Genomic DNA, 17,796 nt, shown 5'->3' on the forward strand with positions numbered 1-17,796 from the left:
CACGACCATTTCGAAGTAGCATTACCAGCAAACACCACCCTGACTTTCTATAATTGCTCACTAATCAACCCTGCCACCTATTTGCAGGACACCCCGACTCACACACCACCACAGTGCCCCACGACTGCCTGACCCTTAATGATGCTGTCACCCAGTCTCGTGCCGACCTGACCGATATCCCCTTTTCTGAAGCACCTGATATTTTTGTAGACGGATCCTCCTTTATTTGATCATCTGGGTCACCGCTGTTCAGGGTATGCCGTTACTCACGATCAGGTTATCCTTGAGAATGCAGCCTTTCAGCAGCCACTGTCCGCACAACAGGCACAGCTCTTTGCCCTTACCCGTGCCTACATCCTTATGACTGGGCAGACTGTAAATATCTACACAGATTCTCAGTATGCCTTCGGTGTTGCCCACGACTTTGGCGCCCTTTGGCAGCACCGGGGATTCTTAACCACTAGGGGCGCTCACATTAAAAATGCCCTGTCCGTGACCAATTGGTTACAGGCGATAACCTTACGCACACAGCTAGCGGTTGTTAAATGCGCTGCACACACCACCTTTAAAGACCCTATCTCCCATGACAACCATGCTGCTGATGTTGCGTGCGGCACGCCGTGCTTCGACTGCGCGAACCCTTGTAGCACCCCCAGGAGAGTTAAGTATTTACCACTCTTACCCAGACAACCGGGAAATCTTGAAAATGCAGGGGGACGCCCCAGCAAGGGAAATGACAAAATGGCGCCAGGCGAATTGCCGACAACGACCCTCCGACTCCCTATGGGTCACCTCGACTGGCAAAGTTTGCGTTCCCGATGTTTTGCTACCTATTTTGCTACACTATGTACATTCTGCTTACCCACGGAGGTAAGGGGGGAATGTTGGGTAATTGTAAAGCCACATGGTGGCACCCACACTTGACAAAAGCGATCCTACACATTGTGTCCCAATGTCAGATTTGCCAGAGGCACAACCCTGGAAGATCCGTGCGGACCGAACCAGGACCTAAGCCTGTACCGCACCGGCCCTTCCAGTGCATACAAATCGACTTTATTGACCTACCTAGAGTGCAAAATTACAAGCATTGTTTAGTTATTATAGATCTTTTCAGTCGATGGATTGAAGCAGTCCCTACTACTAATGCAACAGCCCAGTCTACTGTTGCTGTCTTACTACGCGAGATAATACCAAGGTTTGGACTGCCTACTGTTATCAGTTCAGACAATGGACCACACTTTACCGCTAAAGTAAATGATGAGATGTGCAAACAATTGAATATACGACAGCAATTTCATTGTGTCCACCATCCGCAAGCTGCAGGAATTGTGGAACGAGCAAATGGAACATTGAAATACAAGCTTGCAAAGTTAACGGAGGAAACCAAGCTTAACTGGGTCCACGTTCTCCCCATGGCCGTTTTTTGCTATGCGTGTTACTCCCCATTCTACTACACAGTTAACCCCTGCGGAAGTAATGTATGGAAGACCTCTCAGGACACCCTGGGGGGCCTCAGAGGATGTTGAAATAACTTACGATCTCCATGCCTTAGATGAACGCCTGTTAGCGTACATGCAATTATTAACAGATTCCTTGGTAGTTTTGCATTCACGTGGAGCCCAGCGGCCCGTAGACGAGACGACCAAAGAAGGACGATTACAGGCCGGTGACTACGTCCTGATATGGGACCGGAAGAAGTTGGGCGACCGCTGGAGGGGTCCACATCTAGTGCTACTCACCACCCCAACAGCCGTTAAGGTAGAAGGACACCCTCGGTGGATACATCACTCTGATTGCAAGAAGACAACTGTACCGAGCCAAGAATAAAACACTCTCCTGCCATGACTATGTGGTGGACAGTGTTTATAGTTACCAGTTCCCTGGTTCCACAGACTGAGGCATGGAAGAAAAATGTGTATCTTAAAGCGGCTTACTTGTACGCACGACGTTTCACCCCGACCGGCCAGTCGTGCTGGATTTGTGCGGCAATACCACGCAATGGGAAAGGAGGGATTCCCTTGGCTCCTATTCCACTGACTATCACTGGAAGATATGCCTTACAGTATTTTTCTTCTTCCATTAATAAAACAATTCGCCAGAATAACAGGGATATGGGTCCCCGAAGTACAATAATTTTAAGGGACGGTACGTCCCACCTTTTAAGTCAGATTGGAAAATAAATGTAAGAAAGGGGGCTGAACTTCCACGATTAAAGCTAATGGAAGTCTCCCAGGAGCCGATTAACACCACCTGTCATTGCTACAACAAGGGCACAGGGTTTTTTTTTCTGGGAAGTAGTTCGTGCACAGAAATGGACACAAGCACCATCTCCGGCCCACCCCGACCTACTTTATATGTGGATCTTGGGCTTACCCGTGGTTACCGGGGATGCCACCGGACGATGAAAGTTTGGTAAGACGGTTGACTGGTCCCCATCGCTGGAAAGGGAGCTGCCATCTTGCTTATGTTGTTCCTGCAATACGACATTTTAAACTAATAACAGATCACGGCACGGTGGCGCAGCGGTAGAGTTGCTGCCTTACAGCGAATGCAGCGCTGGAGACTCAGGTTCGATCCTGACTAAGGGCGTCATCTGTTTGAAGTTTGTACGTTCTCCCCGTGACCTGCATGGGTTTTGTCCGAGATCGGTTTCCTCCCACACTCCAAAGACGTACAGGTATGTAGGTTAATTGACTGGGTAAAATGTAAAAAATTGTCCCTAGTGGGTGTAGGATAGTGTTAATGTGCAGGGATCGCTGGGCGGCGCGGACTCGGTGGGCCGAAGGGCCTGTTTCCGCGCTGTATCTCTAAATCTAAATCAAAATAAATCATCCCACTTCTAATAACCCTGCACCCAGGTCTCGGTCAGTGAAGCGGCATATCTCCACAGGTGAAGGTGTCGGGATGACCATGCTACCCTGGTATGGAGTACGTCGGAGTATATTGGAGGCTAGCTGCCTTTCTGGGCTATTGGAGGAATTGGCTAATACTACAGTTACTGCCATTTCAGAGACTGAAGCCCAAATCGGGTCACTTACAGCCGAAATGGACTCTATGAGAATGGTGGTGCGACAGAATCGTATGGCCTTAGATTTTATTCTGGCCGAGAAAGGCTATCGTTGGACAGGAATGTTATACTTATATTCCTGATGAATCCTCCAATATCACTAATTTGGCAACCCATATAAAAGAGGCAATAGCCAAGATCAAGGATGTGGGGAGAAAACTTGCTGAGGACCGAACCCAGGGTATGTGGAGCTGGTTTAATGGATGGGGATCGATCTTGGGTCATTTGTGGCACTATTGAAGTATTATTTTGATAATTATAATTGTTGCTTTACTGCTATACTGCTGTGCGCCATGTATTTGCAATTGTATTGCTTCCAGTTTCATTATTTGATCTATGCTTTAAGTTAGAGTTGTGTTTATAGATTAATAAAAGGGGGGAATGTAAGGGTTAATTCTGCAGAAACCATTTGGTGCTAACTGGAAACCATTTTGATGCTAACTGGAAACCATTTTGTGCTAACTGGAAACCATTTTGTGCTAACTGGAAACCACTTTGTGCTAACTGGAAACCATTTTGTGCTAACTGTGGCATACATTTTGAGCTGAATATGCTCTTTAAGCTGAATATGTTTCCGTGGGAAGTTGGCCTTCACGGTACCAGATACCTGCAGATTAGAAGTTATTTTTCAGGGTTTAAAAGTTGTTCTCATGGTTTATCGAGGACTGGACGTTCCGATGCTTCGAGCCGAATTCAATGGTGCCTCCTTATCATACAATGGTGGTTTCTTTTATCATCTTAGCTATGCGACTCCCCTGTATTCCTGTTTGACTCCCTAACACAATTAAAGGAACTCTACTATGTATCTATTGAGACTGCTTTATGCTATGTAACCGTGGAAAATTACTGAATGTGCTTTGTGCTGTTTTGCGCTGTATAAATATTGCCTGTATTCGGGGTATTCTTTGAGAGGACAGAAGCAGGTGGTTGAGTGAACAACAGTCTCTGTGTCTTCTCCCACCGGTGTTAAAGTAAAAAGTTTTAACTGAGTCTTGTGTTCTTTGAATTATTTCATAGATAAGTCTAGGCAACTTTCACAGGTCTGCCTCCAGGAACTTATAATGGATCCCCGGAAGCATTATGAGTGGAACTTCATATGAATATTAAGGCAAGTTGTACATCTCCCATTCTATTTTCTACATTTATCAGACCTAAAAATTCGGACAGAGGGTGGAAACTCAGTTTGAAAATTAAAATATAACTTAAATGGTGTAAATCTAAAATTAAAAACAGAAAATGCTGGAAACATTCAGGTGGTAAGGCAGCATTTGTGTAAAGAGACGAAAAGCTGGAGTAACTCAGTGGGACAGGCAGCATCTCTGGAGAAGGAAGGGTTGATGTTTCAGGTCGAGACCCTTCTTCAGACGAGTCAGGGGAAAGGGAAATGAGAGATATAGACGATGATGTAGAGAGATAAAGAACAATGAATTAAAGTTATGCAAAAAAGTAATGATGATAAAGGAAACAGGGCATTGTTAGTTGTTTGTTGGGTGATAAAGAAGAAGTTGGTGCGACTTGGGTGGGGAGGGATGGAGAGAGACAAAATGCCGGGGTTACTTGAAGTTAGAGAAATCAATATTCATACCACTGGGCTGTAAGCTGGCCAAGCGAAATATGAGATGCAATTTCTGACACATTTTGTCTGTGTAAAGAGAAACAGAGTTAGGTACACAGCCTTGCCAGAATTGAGAAGAAAACATTAGTTTTAAGTCATAGGGAAGAAGTTGGTGGGATGGGTAGAACAAAGTGAATATCTTTGGTAAGGTGATATCAGATGGGGTAATGAGATGGATTGTGTTTCATTTTGGTGGGTGCTGCTAATAGCAGGGCCATGGGATAGGCCTAGAAGGTCAGGCTGTAGAGAGAGAAAAACCGAGTTACAATCACAGATGGATGACTGGCTGAAATGGCCGGTTCTGACACGGACAGAAAGAATGAGTGTGTTACCTAAAGTTGGAGAATGCAATGTTGAGTGCAGATTGTTTCTGATAAAGTGAGCCTAAGGTTTCTGTACCTCGCATGGCAGGACTGGTTGGGTCCCTGGATGGCTGGAAGGCCACAGGTAAAAGTATAGAAGCTGTATCTCTTTCATTTACACTCAAAAGTCATAAGGTCATAAGTGATAGGAGCAGAATTAGGCCAGTCGCCCATCAAGCCTGCTCCACCATTACATCACGGCTGATCTATCTCTCCCTCCTAACCCCATTCTCTTGTCTTCTCCCTGTAACCCCTGACACCCGTACCAATCAAGAATCTATCAATCTCTGCCTTAAAAATATCCATTCACGGCCTCCACAGCTGTCTGTGACAGAAGTGTCAGAAGTAGGGGAAAGTTTCATGGAAATGGAAGTGCGGACAAGGGAATTGTGTCTTCAGAAAGGAGGGGGGAGGGATAATGAATCTGGTTTAATTTCATTGATGGTAATGGATTTTTGAAGGGTGATCTTTTGAGTTCAAAGGCTGGTGAGGTGAGAAATGAGGATTGGGAAACTCTAACCTTGCTCTGTCAAGAGAAGGGGTGGAAGCAGAGATGATGGAAACAGGTAAGATACCTGTCAAGGACTCAAGGGATCAAGGACTCCTTACAACAATAGGTATAGTCAGGGTAGTGTTGGATTCTGTGGATGTTTGTTGCTGAACTATCCTCTGAGATGGAATCGGATAGATACAGATTGGGGATAGAAGAGCCAGAGATTGATGATATGAAAGGGAGAGCAGGGCTGGCAGAAAAATTAATGGCAATTTTGAGTTATGAATAAAATCTGTTGGTCGCAGGTGTGAACATGTTCCATAACTGGGTATTCACTGCCATTGGTGTAGAAAATCTCACCCGAAATGTCACCTATTCCTTTTTTCCAGAGACGCTGCCTGACCCGCTGAGTTACTCCAGCTTTTTGTGTCTCTAAAGGGTAACAAGACTCTGAGAGAAAGTTCTATGTCCATGACTAATACAGACGAACAACACCAATGCTGGCCACGTTCAAAACTTGGGCACAGTCCTTGAGTCTCTCAGCATTCCCACTGCCTAAACCTGAACTTGTGGATCCGTGCCAAAGGCTTCTCATTCACAAATAGAGAGAGACTGAGGCCAAGTTTACTTAATATGCTGTCACATTTTCCCTAGCACAATCAGTCTGGCACTCTGAGAGAGTCCAGTGAACCAGAGAATGAGGAGTGGCGCTGTTTCATACACTTTTGTCCAGTTGCCAGATTTATGTCGAATATCATATTTGCAATCCTTGCCTCATTCCTGCACAATTCCCCCTGCGCTTCAGTTGCAGCAAGATAATTTTACACACCAGAGCCACGGTGATCGATTCCAGAAAGCTTTCCTTTAAAAAAATAAACTTTAACTGTTTGAGAAATACGCAAGGCAAAAATAAATTAGTCACAAAATGCTGACTGCGGGTGCTGTCTGTAGGGAGTTTGTCCGTACGTTCTCCCCGAGACCTTCGTGGGTTTTCTCCGAGATCTTCGGTTTCCTCCCACGCTCCAAAGACGTACAGGTTTGTAGGTTAATTGGCTTGGTAAATGTAAAAATTGTCCCGAGTGTGTGTAGGTTAGTATTGATCTGTGATAGCGGGGATCGCTGGTCGGCGCGGACCTGGAGGGCCGAAGGGCCTGTTTCCGTGCTGTATCTCTAAACTAAACTAAACTAAACTAAACTCAATGGGACATGTAGCATTTCTGGATGGAAGGAATGGGTGACGTTTCGGGTCGAGACCCACCATGCTGCCTGCCCCGCTGAGTTACTCCAGCATTTTGTGTCTTTCTTTGGTGTAAATCAGCATCTGTGTGAAGGATACATCCTCTGGATGCGCTGGGACACATCCTCCGTGATGTGATTTGGGGTCATGGGGTGTTTCGGGTCTCACAACATCAGACACCCTCGCCCAGGCGACCCAGCCGGGGTTGATCAGGCCCCGACTTGCATCCCAGCAGCAACCGCCCACGGATCAGCCCTCTTAATAACTACTCTGCAGGGGTTGGGAGACTTTGGTGCGTGGAGGGGCTGGGCTCTGTGGGGTGAGTCCTTGCCTGGCCCCTCCAGCGTCTCACCATGTTCAAGGCCTGTGCGCTGCACCTCTCTCTCCTTCTCCGAGCATTTCATTCTTGCCTGAGGGCATAAGGCCCTTCTGTAGCTTATTGGGTTTCTTTCTCATGAAAGACACGGACTGGGGTACCAACCCATCCTGTCCCGGGTGCCGTCTTTCCGTGCCGTCAACTGTCCCTCCAGTTGTCCTGCAGTTCCTTCCGACCCAAAAAAGAAATTGGGGTATCAGAGTTTATCGTATAAAGTGTGGAATGTGAATGCGTCAATGAATATTTTTTATTCTTCCGTTCCATTGTCCTGTCAGGGATATAGTTATCATCTACATGGCAGTGAACATTGGCTTGCATCTGCTCAGCTCCAGAGTAATGTATTTAATATAATTTGCATATGGATAACATATCTCATAATCTCGCAGCCAAGTATCACAACCAATTTGGAAAAATGTAAGCGTTTTGCATTTGAATATATTTAACAATAGAGAACAATGTTTACTACAAGCTATAAATCAAATCAACCATTCAATGATTAGAAATGGCATAATGAATGAGCACACAGTTTTAGTATAATCAGTGTGGTGTGATGAGATCACTGGGATGTTAATGAACAGCAGTTATCATCAATGAAATATAATCATTTATGCACAGAGATATCACCATGAATTATACTCTTCTGTTATTAATGCTTCATTGCAATTATATGCTAACAATATTTTTCAGGTTCCCATCATAGTCAATTAGTCAGTAAGTGATGTAAGATGCCAGTGACTATTGACTTCCTTGGTGCACTGGATTATATCGGAATAAGATCCACGATAGATGAGACAGAGTTAGGACTGGGCTCCTTCGAGAGCAGAGTGCAGATGGTTTTCTGTTAACTCTTTAAATGCTTCATGTGTAGTTACATATAAAATCTTTACATCTTGACAGGGCGGCTTAGCAGGTAGAACTACTCAGGAGAGAAGGAATGAGACAACTTTAGATAGTTCCTCTGTCCCTCTCTTCCCCTCCCCCTTCCCAAATCTCCCTCTATCTTCCTGTCTCCACCTATATCCTTCCTTTGTCCCGCCCCCCTGACATCAGTCTGAAGAAGGGTCTCGACCCGAAACGTCACCCATTCCTTCTCCCCTGAGATGCTGCCTGACCTGCTGAGTTACTCCAGCATTTTGTGAATAAATACCTTCGATTTGCATCTGCAGTTATTTTCTTATACAGGAATGAGAAAAGGAATCAGTCTGAAGAAGGGTATCGACCCAAAACGTCACCCATCCCTTCTCTCCTGAAATGCTGCCTGACCCGCTGAGTTACTCCAGCATTTTGTGTCTACCCAGGTTTGTAGGTTAATTGGCTTAGTATAAATGTAAAATTGTCCCTAGTGTGTGTAGGGTAGTGTTAATGTCTGGGGATTGCTGGTCGGTGTGGACTCAGTGGGCCAACTGTATCTGTATCTCTAAACTAAACCAAGCTAAATGAAACTAATGTATCAATCTCTTTTTAATGAGGGTGGATGTGATCAGGAAGACAATATTAATCATTACAAATGTGAAGAACAAAGAATGCTTTTTGGCTCATCATGTCCATGCTAACCAAAAACAGAATTTGAGAGTAATCCCATTTCCCCATTAAGTGCTCCTCTTGGTACAGTTTCAGTGGCATTGTGGCTGGCTGCCTTCATCTCCCTTTCAGGCAGTGAGTCACAAAGGTCCACCATCCTTTGGGTAAACCCCCCCCAAATCTTCATGCAATCAATTGTATTGGTGCCTACATGATCATATTCCGCATGGACGTTGTGTAACAGAGGCACAAAACGCAAAAGGTGCTGGAGTAACTCAGTGGGTCAGGCAGCATCTCTGGAGAACATGGACACAGAGTGCTGGAGTAACTCAGTGGGTCAGGCAGCATCTCTGGAGATCATGGATAGATGACGTTTCGGGTCTGAAGATGGGTCCAGACCCAAAACATCGCCTATGAGTGTCCTCCAGAGATGTTGCCCGGCCCACTGAGTTACTCCAGCACTTTGGGTTCTATGCAAGATTCCAGCATCTGCAGTTCCTTGTGTCGATACTATACTGTGTTGCAGGTACTATTGTGGAAGCATGAGTACCTTATCAAACTATTGAAGAAAGATAATATTTGTCTCACAGGACCACGATGCTTTTGTTTTGCAAAGTCATCGGTTTCTGGTTGGTTGTTATGGTGACCATCCGATTTATTCTGCTTGCTTAACATAGAAACATAGAAACATAGAAACATAGGTGCAGGAGTAGGCCATTCGGCCCCTTGAGCCTGCACCGCCATTCAATATGATCATGGCTGATCATCCAACTCAGTATCCCGTACCTGCCTTCTCTCCATACCCTCTGATCCCTTTAGCCACAAGGGCCACATCTAACTCCCTCTTAAATATAGCCAATGAACTGGCCTCAACTACCTTCTGTGGCAGAGAATTCCACAGATTCACCACTCTCTGTGTGAAAAAAAACTTTCTCATCTCGGTCCTAAAAGACTTGCCCCTTATCCTTAAACTGTGACCTCTTGTTCTGGACTTCCTCAACATTGGGAACAATCTTCCTGCATCTAGTCTGTCCAACCCCTTAAGAATTTTGTAAGTTTCTATAAGATCCCCCCTCAATCCCCCCTCAATCTTCTAAATTCCAGAACAGTGAGGGTGCTCCTGCAACTTTTAAATTGTCAAAGCGTAAGCATTTTCACTGAGAGTTGACATTTCTAATCCCATTTGTGACACCATCAATAACATTACGCTGCTCTCTGCATGAACTAAAATTAGCTTGTCAGTGCTCCATTAATACCGGTTTCATGGCAAAGTTGCAGTCCGTCTCATGTCCTAAGTAACTCCAACACATCAGCCATTCAACTGAACTGAATATATTTACAAGACCGTTATGAGACAGATTTGACATGAATCCTTAAAAGAGATAATTGGGGAAGTTGATCAAAAGCTCAGTCCAAGCCGTAGGATTTGACAGTGCACCGTAAAGTTGAGTTATGTAGGAAAATAACTGCAGATGCTGGTTCAAATCGAAGGTAGACACAAAATGCTGGAGTAACTCAGCGGGTCGGGCAGCATCTCAGGAGAGAAGGAATGGGTGGCTTTTCGGGTCGAGACCCTTCTTCAGACTGAAATTTGTTAAGAGCATCTTAAGGCAGAGATGAAGAATTAGGGAGGGAACTCCAGTGGCAATTGCAGGCACGTTTACCGAGATGTCCTCTTTATTCTGTAAATGTGGTTTCCCCCTTTCTGTCAGAGATGGATCCCACACCCGCGTCTCCTCTGTGCCCCGTGGTTCTGCTCTCGCTCCCCCTCCCCAGAGGAAGGGTAGTTCCCCCATTCCTCACCCTTTACCCAACCATTCTCTGCATCCAACACATCACCCTCCGTCATGATCCCAAGACCCAGTCACATCTTCCCATCTCCACCCCTTTGCGACTTCCGCTGAGACTGCTCCCTCTGCAACTCCTTGTTCACTCATCCCTTCCCACTTAAGCCACCCCCCTCCTCAGGTACTTTCACCTGCAACAGCAGGAGATTAACGCCTGTCTCTATACATCCTCATCGCCTCCATCCCGGGACCCCAGCAGTACTTCCAGGTAAGACAGAGGTTCACGTTCACCTCCTCTAACCTCATCTATTGTATGATGTGGCCTCCTGTACATTGGCGAGACCGAGCTCCTACATTCCTTTCTCCGGCTTCACAAAATACAACTCTTCAATATGTCTATGTCACACCATCTGCTCTAATCTCCGGTCTTTGTTCCACCGGGTGGCGCCAGCAATGGCTGCCTTACCAACAGTCTGCCTGTCCCTTCCTTCTTTGTTGTTTTAATAGTATATGTTAAATGTATGTTTTTAGTGTTCTTTAGCTTGTTTTATGTGGGGGTGGGGGTTGGGGGAAACTTGTTTTTAATCTCTTACCTCGACGGAGATGTGATTTTTTTCAGTATCGTATCTCCATCCGCACTACGGCCGAACATCGAGGAGTTGGCGGCCTCTTGCTGGAGACCAATTCGGGAGCTCCAACCGCGGGAGCCTGCGTGACTTTAACATAGCGGAGCCCGCGATCCCTTTGCTAGGGATCGACCTCGGAGCTCCAACCACGGGAACCCACGGACTTTAACATCGTGGAGCTTGCAATCCCTGGTTAGAGACCAACTTCAGGAGCTCCAACTGCAGGATCTTCGACCGCCCCAACGTGGGAGTTTCGATCGCCCCGACGCAGGAGCTTCGATCGCCGGTTGTGGGGGTTTCGATCGCCCCGACGGATGGTTCGACTGCCCTTACCGCGGGAGAATAAAGAGAGAAGACGATTGGACTTTATTGCCTTCCGTCACAGTGAGGAATGTGGGAAATCCGCTGTGGTAGATGTTTATGTTAACCTTTATGTAGTTGTGTGTCTTGTTGCTTTTGTTTTAGTATGGCTGTATGGAAATTCGAATGTCACTGGACCTTAATTGGTACACGGCACAATAAAAGGCCTTTGAACCTTTGAACCATATGCCTAGCAAAAGGCCATTCGGCCCGTCATGTCTACTCCACCATTTAATCGTGGCTGATCCATCTTTCTCTCTCAACCCCATTCCCCTGCCTTCTCCCCATAACCCCTGACACCCGCACTGATCAAATCCAGATTGCCACCTTTGCTACCATGAATACATGCAGAAGGGGCAAGCATAATGTGTTGTTGTTCAGGAGTCTACTCCCTTTAGATTGGTAAAACTGATAAATTATTCAACTACATACTTACTTTCTTTGAGCGAAGCATGTTTAACTTGCACCAAGAGTTTTATAGATTAAAAATTTTTTTTAATGCAAATTGGGTAATGAATTAAATTTAAACATTTGACCAGTTGTTTTGAACCAAATCCAATGATGTTCCTTTCCAGGCTTTGTTGCCTTGTTACAGATTGCTGCTGTGGGCGAAACAATTCCTGGCAGATTTCTTGAAAATCCGTTACATCCCAAGGACTGCGGGATGGCAGATTGTTTTTTTACTGAGATGATTCCATTTAGATGGGATCACTCTTAGCTGTGTTACATGGAGACCTCCAAGCCAGACTTGGCAAACGATGGTACATTGCAGATATCTCCGTGGCTATTTCGAAATGCACTAACTCCATAAAAAGTTTCTAAAACATCTTGGGTCAGCATTTAACTGCCTGGGTGTTCTATTTTGACAGGGAGGCTACTGGTTATCTATGCGGATATCACAAGACAAACGAAGGGACCTTGAAATGAGCCAATGATTTTTTGGAAAGGAACGTGGCGTTCTTTTTGCTGAAGAAAGTCTCTGGAAAACAGCAGTTGATTTAGTGATGATGTTCCCCAGAAGCTGCAAAGCCATATTTGTGTCCAAGAAACATTTATCCACACCTCAAACCCAATGTGGTGGAAAATTGAAAATGTAATGGGATTCATGCAGTATGTGAAATTATATCGACCGACATTGGTCGGAGTGATCATTATTAAAGTACTCCAAGCAAAAACAAAAAGACCTCAAACAACCATCTCCAGGAGCCCAACGAACTGCAAGCTCTTTTGGAACAGAAGTCATGGAGGACAGGGAGTTCAGAAAGTTCCATAGTTGCTCTGCAGATCCTGCAACTCTGAATGGTCAAATAAAAGGAGCACACAGTATAATACTTTAGGAAGTAGACACAAAAAGCTGGAGTAACTCACCAGGACAAGCAGCATCTCTGGGTGACGTTTCGGGTCAAGACACTTCTTCAGAACCCTAGCCTGTCCTGGAGAAAACTGAATTATCCAGTGGGACCCTGAGGAGAATCCAGGTCAGCCATAAGGACCTTAAGCACCAGAAAATGGCATTTGACCAAACTCAGTGCAAAGCAGGGTAACTAATGGAGCACATCACTTGCATTTATGGAGCAGATAATGCAACCATCTGTCTATCTCAGCATCAGGAGTTGGCTGTTCAAGCTATGGTCGATGTGATCTGTAATCTCACTCCACCCTCCCTAACATGAACTCATAAGTCTAAGGAGCAGAATTAGGCCATTCGGCCCATCCAGTCCACTCCGCCATTCAATCATGGCTGATCTATCTCTCCCTCTCAACCCCATTCTTCTGCCTTCTCCCCATAACCCCTGACACTCCAACTATTCATGAATTTGTCCATCTCCGCTCTAAAAATACTTAATGACTTGGCCTCCACAGCTGTCAGTGGCAATGAATTCCACAGATTCACCACTCTCTGACTAAAGAAATTCCTCCTCATCTCCTTCCTAATGGAACTTCCCTTAATTCTGAGGCTGTGCCCTCTGGTCCTAGACTCTCCCAGGAGTGGAAACATCCTCTCTATATCCACTCTATCCAGGCCTTTCACTATTCGGTAAGTTTCAATGAGGTCCCCCCCTCATGCTTCTAAAGTCTAACGAGTCCAGGCCCAGTGCTGACAAATGCTCATCATAGAGTCATAGAGTGATACTCCATATCCTATCACATAGTTTGTAAATTCAGGATGGTTCAGATTCAACATTATGAACTGAGCTGCTGTCTACTGAATTTTGCTGTAACATTGCAGGAAAATCTTAGAAGAGCTTAAGTGGCAATCTGGCTGAAGTGAGTCATGTCTCTGTGGGTCCCCGGCAATTTCATGCTGCAACTACTCCACACATAACTCAATAATATTTGGAACCGCTTGCCAATGTATTTTTCATTGGTTTTCATTTTTCAGCAAGTGGGCTATTGTCGAGCCAGCATTTATTGGCCAAACCTATTTGCTCTTGACAAGGGCATACCAAACTACTGCATGGTGATAAAGGTACTCCCTATTATGTTATTGGGCATAGACTTCCAGTGGTTGGCGCCAGTGATGAAGAACGGAGAGCAATATATTGTCAGGGTGCTGTCAAAATGAGATCTGCAGCGGAATCTGTAGATGGTGGTGTTCCCATGTGCCTGGTGTCCTTGTACCTTCTTGGTGGTAGAGGTTATGAATTTGAGAGATGCTTTTGAGGCAGCCCTGGTAAATAACTGGTTAACTGTAACCACATGCTCATCATATTCAGTTAGATAGAGCTCTAGGGGCTAGTGGAATCAAGGGATATGGGGAGAAGGCAGGCACGGGTGATTGATTGTGGACGATCAGCCATGATCATAATAAATGGCGGTGCAGGCTCGAAGGGCCGAATGGCCTCCTCCTGCACCTATTTTCTATGTTTCTATATGCGAAACCACTGGATTAAAACCCTGGATTTATTCTTGTAAACCTCCTCTGGTCCCTCTCCAGAGCCAGCACATCCTTCCTCAGATATGGGGCCCAAATTTGTTCACAGTACTCCAAATGAGGCCTGACTGTTTTTGTATTCCAGTCCTCTTGATATAAGTGCTAGCATTGAATTTGCCTTCCTTACTACCGATTCGACTTGCGAATTAACTTTTTGGGAGACCTGCACCAACACTCCCAAGTCCATTTGCATCGCCGATTTCTGGATTCTCTCTCCATTTGGAAAATAATCTACACCTTCATTCTTATTACCAAAATGCATGACTCCGCACTTTGCTATACTGAATTTCATCTGCCTACTAGCCTAACCTGTCGGAGTCATTTTAGCTTACTCAGTGGTAGTACTACTAAAATACTTTTGGTGACGAAGCTTGAGATATACTGTGAAGAACTTCAACATGGTGAAGCATTATCTTTTAACTTTTATTTGCACACCAGGGTGGTCTTGATTATAATCATGCATAGTCTTTTCTTTGACTGGATAGCACGCAAACTAAAGCATTTCACTGTACCAAGCGTGATTTTCCAACATTCTGGAAGTTTAGAAGTCGCCAATAGTATATCCAGTTCTTTCTAAATTAATTACATGTAAACTCACCTGGTCTCTGGTTATTACTTAATCCCTGCACTACCATCTAATTTGACTACAGCAAAAAAAATCCAAATTAATTTATGCCCGGTGAACTCACTCTGAGTGTCCCATCTGTTTTTTGCCTGCACGAGTCCAGAGAAATTACACATCTAGTTGCGATTGAGCGCCCAACCGTCTTATAATCTTTGCGAGCTGGGCAGACTGCCTGGTTGGTCAGGTTTCACTGATGCCAGTGATAACTTCCCCAGATATCGCAGTAGTAGAAACTGCAGATGCTGATTAACACACAAAAAGGACACAAAGTGCTGGAGGGACTCAGCGGGTCAGGCAGCACCTCTGGAGATTATGGATCGGTGATGTTTCGGGGTCGGGACCCTTCTTCTGACTCTCGGTTTGGAACTGGGTTTGGAGTCCAGGTGAGTTGAGGCGAGGATCGGCGGAGTCATTAATCATGGCCTGTGGGCGGCTGGAATGTAGGTCAGGACCAGCAGGTGCACTCACTGGAATTTGGAAGGACGAGGGGGAATCTCATTGAATAATGACCAAATACTGAATAATGAAAAGCCTAGGTAGAATGCATGTGGGGAGGATGTTTCCAGGAGCGGGAGAGTCTAGGACCAGAGGGCACAGTCTCAGAATCAAAGGGCGTATCTTCAGAATGGAGGCGAGGAGGAATTTCTTTAAACCAGGGGGTGGTGAATCTGTGGGATTTGTTACCACAGACGATATTGGAGGCCAAGTCTGGGTATTTTTATGGTGGAGATTGATAGGGTCTTAATCAAAGATACTAGAGGAACAAGATGGACCACCCATTGAAATCGCATATGCTGAAGTGTAGGAGCCATTTTAGTAGGCAAAACCCACCGTTCGCTCTGCCTCTCTCAGTGTAATCAGTGTTTTGGGGGTTACAGTATGTGTGATGATACCATTAAAATGCAGAATATATCTCATCTATCAATTCACAGATTTTTGTTATTTTTCTTTTGAAATGTTTCTGCAAGTTTCTGCCTACTAAAATGGCGCTGTGATGTACTACGGTCTTTAGGGTCGAGTGGTCTATCTTATTCCTCTAGTGTCTTTGATCTTGATTAGGAAAGGAGTCAAAGGTTATGGGGAGAAGGCAGGAGAATGAAAATTGATCAGCCATGATCGAATGTCAGAGCAGACTCGATGGGCCGAATGGTGTAATTCTGCTCCTTGGTCTTACATGGTCTTATAACTTGCTGTTCCTCTAACAAAGCTGTGCTCCCTCCACACTGATAGTCTACTGATCTCACTGCACTGTTCCTCAGATCCACACCCACAGCCGAAAGTGATGATTGATAGTCCCCTGTTGGACCATTTATATATAGTTATTATAACAGTGGGCCCTTACAATAATAATCATTCCCTCGCTAGCATGAGAAACTAGCTGCACAATCAGGCCCACAAGAACCTTTGGCACATAATCCAAGCTGATACTCCCAGTGCAATGGTGAGAGGGAGCTGTACCATTGGAAGTGACATCGCTCAGACTTCACATTAAATCTTATCTGTCAATGTTAACTTTCCCACGGCACTATTTCCAAGAAGATAATTAGCCAAGGAAGCATCTCGTTCTCGATTTGGAAATATATCCAGCCGAACAGCAGGAGGAAGCAGATTGCAAAGGGAACTGCATATTAAAAGGGAGAAAAAGACTGGTGTGGTTTCAAGATACAGCATGGAAACAGGCCCTTCGGCCCATCAAGTCCACGCTGGCCGTCGGTCATCCGTTCACACTAATTCTATGTGATCCCACTTTCTCATCCATTCTCGAAACACGAGGAGTGAACTTTTACAGAGGCCAATTAACCCACCACAAACCCGCACGTCTTTGGAATGTGGGAGGAAACCAGAGAACCTGGAGGAAACCCACGCGGTCACAGGAAGAACGGGGACATTTTCCACATCGTTAGCGCCCGAGGTCAGGATCGAACCCGGGTTTCTGACGCTGCAAGGCAGCAGCTCCATCAGTTGTGCCACGGTGCTGCCCTTTGATAGGGAAGGAGAAAATGGGTCTCAAGAAAATGGATCTCAAAATGTGTCTCTGCTGCAAATACATTGTGGTGAATGGCCTCGATGATTGAACGACTCATTAAAAACACATTTTCACATTGAGTACAAAAAGTAACTTTCCGTCCTGCCCACGGTTTCAAGGCTCCTGCTATTTTGCAGAATCTGCAAAATTATAAATTATATTCTTAGAGCAATTTAATAAAGCTTATCATGAAGTTCCTCAGGTTTTCATCGTGCCAGCAACAGCAGTTTCTCATTCAGTGGATAATTCATCTGTCAAAGAAATACTGAGTAGAACAACTCATAATGGGGCTATTCAGCCCATCAAGTTTTATCAGCTCTTTTAATACTAACTGCATGTCTTTCCAATGACCCCTTGACAAACTCCAACATTAGAACACGTTCTCTTTATTTACTCTCCCAATCCATTCATGATTTTAAACACCTTCATTGAACATCTCTTTATAGTTATAGAATTATTGTGGTAAAGAAGTGGACCATTCAGCCCATTGAGACTATCTCAGCTCCTAATAAAGCGAATTCTTCAATTCTATTCCCCCCACACTGCAGCACGGTGGCGCTGCGGTAGAGCTACTGCCTCACAGCCCCAGAGAACCGGGTTCGATCCTGACTACGGGCGCTGTCTGTACGGAGTTTGCACGTTCTCCCCGTGACCCGCGAGGGTTTTCTCCGAGATCTTCGGTTTGCTCCCACACTCCAAAGACGTACAGGTTTGTAAGTTAATTGGCTTGGTATAAATGTAAATTGTCCCTAGTGTGTGTCGGATT

Source organism: Rhinoraja longicauda, chromosome 35, assembly GCF_053455715.1.
Source record: "Rhinoraja longicauda isolate Sanriku21f chromosome 35, sRhiLon1.1, whole genome shotgun sequence".
NCBI lineage: Eukaryota > Metazoa > Chordata > Chondrichthyes > Rajiformes > Arhynchobatidae > Rhinoraja > Rhinoraja longicauda.